This window comes from Microtus ochrogaster, chromosome 22, assembly GCF_000317375.1.
Source record: "Microtus ochrogaster isolate Prairie Vole_2 chromosome 22, MicOch1.0, whole genome shotgun sequence".
NCBI classification, from domain to species: domain Eukaryota; kingdom Metazoa; phylum Chordata; class Mammalia; order Rodentia; family Cricetidae; genus Microtus; species Microtus ochrogaster.
The window spans coordinates 24,169,355-24,172,347 of record NC_022023.1 but is presented as its reverse complement, the minus strand read 5'-3'; positions in this window follow the sequence as shown (position 1 = coordinate 24,172,347).

Below are 2,993 nucleotides of genomic sequence, written 5' to 3'. Positions count from 1 at the left end.
TCCTCCTATATAAATCAGATCTTTTCAGAATGTAAAGATCTCATTTTAATACTAGGGACTATTTTAGTTCTGAAGGTGCAGTTCCAAGTTGAATATGTTGACTGAAATTGTTTTCCTTTGAAATTAAAATTTTCTTGAGTATGGCTTTTTAATGTGAACCTAAATAAATTATTATTGAACCTTCACGTACACACATACACACATTATTGAACCTTCATACACACACACACACACACACACACACACATGATTAGGCTTCCATAACCAATGAGCATTATAGTGACAGGTTTGACCAATGGTCAGTTGACTCTCTTTGAAGAAAATGTGTCTGCTTTGAGTATGAGTCTTCTAAAACTGATTAAGGTAGCTAGAATTTGAATTGTATAGTTTGAAAACTATTAAAGTACGGGGAAAGATGCGAACAGGACCTTGCAAATATTGTGTCATTTTATGTAAGGGACTTGAGCCTCAGAGGGCCTTGGGACTTATGGAGGTGGATCGTAGAGATAATTCACTATGGCCACAGGACAACTGTGTCTCTGCTCTCTGTGTGTGTCTGTGTGTGCATGTGTGCATGCTTGTGTGCAAATGCATAAGTACAATAAAACATACTCCAGGAATTAATAAAATAAGAAAAGAAAAAGAGAAGAAGTTGAATCTGAAATTTCAGTGCTTCATTCCACCACACAAATGTTCTAGAGAACTGTGATGTTGAAAAGAACGGTGAGGTTCAGCAGTCGTCACTACTAGATTCGGATGAAGGAGGAAGACCACAGTGTCAGTCACAGGAGAATAAGGTCCACTCTAGTTTAACAATGAAAATCTTTGGATGCAGATGGAGCTTTGGGAACTGTGATCTAACTGGAGGCCAAGAACTCAGGGAGGGAATGAGCTCTCTTGGACGTTCCCATCCGTGGGACACCTCTGGCCTTGCTGTCCACAGCAGCTCGGAGTGCATGGCTCTCAACGTTCTCAAGTGCCACCTGCCTGCACCACAGCTGCAACTTTACCATGAGGATCTTGGATTGATTCTTGACATCTGGCACAAGTCATCCACACAGTTCAGCCCAGTGCTGAAGAGCAGCAAACGTGCCAAAGCCTGTCACTCACCCTGTCTCCATGCTGGGCTCCCTGCACCCTGGATGAACCACCCTCATTAGAATGTCATTTCAATGTCCTTATGGCTTTGAACGTATTGGTTGCCAGTTTGCTTCATTTTATTTCAGTCAGAAGCTTGGACAATAATTTGCTTCTTTGTATTCTATGGGACTTTTTTTTTAATGATCATCTCTGAAGCCGAGCTGGTTCATAACCTCTGTGATCGCAAGGCTTGGCATTTTTCTTCCTGAAGCATGTAAGTGAACAGGCAGGAATCTGTCCACACCATCAGCTCCAGTCATGAAGCCTTTCATCCTCCTCTCTCCCACGCATGCCCTTACTGCTCTCTACCCACTCCGAATGCAGGTCTGTCAGGAGCAGCCAGAGGTCGACATCAAAGCTTGTTCCCAGCCTGCGGCTTGCCTCTAATGCTAACGTGCTGGAGAGGGGGCTGGGGACGCGGGGCGCCCAGTTGCTTGAATGGTATCTCATATGGAAGGAGCTTGGAGAAAACTTCCCACCGTGCTTTCTCAGTAGAGAGGACACGTGTGAGGCAGAGTTGGGTCTGAAGTATATCAGCACTCTCTGTTTACCAACAAGAAGCTTCATTTAGATGACAAAAGCTTCTGTCTGATATCTCTCTGTGCTCATTCATGTGGAAAAAATAACGAAAATGCCTGTTCAAGGCAGGCAGGATGCAGAGTGAGCTTATTAACTCTTCAGGCAGAATCATAAAGGCAAAAGGGCAACTGAGATTGTTACTTACCATTCCAGACTTTCAGAAATAGGGGCTGGAGAAATGGCCTTACTGATAAACTGCTGACTGCTCAAGCCTGAAGGCGTGAGTTCGGATCCCCAGCAATGACCCAGAAGGGCAGGTCTGTCAATGTGAGTTTGTAATCCTGGTGCCATGGGGGAGAGGGCTCCTGCAGCTTGCTGGCCAGCCAGCCTAGCTGAATTAGTGAGGTTCACGTTCAGTGGAAGATTTGTCCCCAAAAGTCAGGTGGAGAGCAATGAAGGAAGATATCAAATGTTGACCTCTGGGTTCTACTTGCACATGTGTCTGCACAATACAGGTTCACACACAGAGGAAAGTGCATAATCCATCACAGGCATACCTACATGTATGTGAATGCATGTGCGTGCACACACACGCACACACAGACACACTTTATGTTAATGCTAGTCTGCTGTGAGCACGATGTGAAAATAACAAGCAGATCCTGTCACTACCTAACCAGCGTCCTCCTAGATAAATCATCCAAACTTTGACATACATGATCATGCCTCCTTTCCCCTAATCATGTTTTATGGCAAAACAATAGGCTCAATAATAATTAGTAAGGGAAAATGTGGGGTATGGAAGAAGCCCTGAGTGTGTGAAGTCCTGAACAAATGGGTTCCGTTGACATGATTATGGCCATGTCAAGGACCACATACAGATGGGAAAATAGCAGAGCCTCTGGACCCTGAAAAGCTGTTTCAGAACGGTGACAGTGTTTTCCTCTGGTCCACCATGTTGGATGATGTTGCTAGAGTAAGATGTCAGATGTTGGTAGAGTAAGCAGAAAATGTCCACCATAGCTTCCTTTACCCCCAAATATTTATAACCTGCTGATCACTCCCTCACTCAGACTGTTCCTACTAAGATTAACTAAACCCACCTCCTTGTTCATGTGTATATAATAGGCTCCTTGTTTGTCCATACGTAATAACCCAACCCCCCTCTCAGCTGTCTGTATCTGCCCTGCCTCTCTGTTCAACTGTATCCGATACAAGTTCTGAGTTCTGGAGCACTGAGGTTTCTCTCTCAGTGATTTCAGTCTGACAAAGTCCACAGATCCCAGGTTTTCTGTGTATCCTCGTGTCTCCATGCTTGCCTTTTTTTTTTTTTT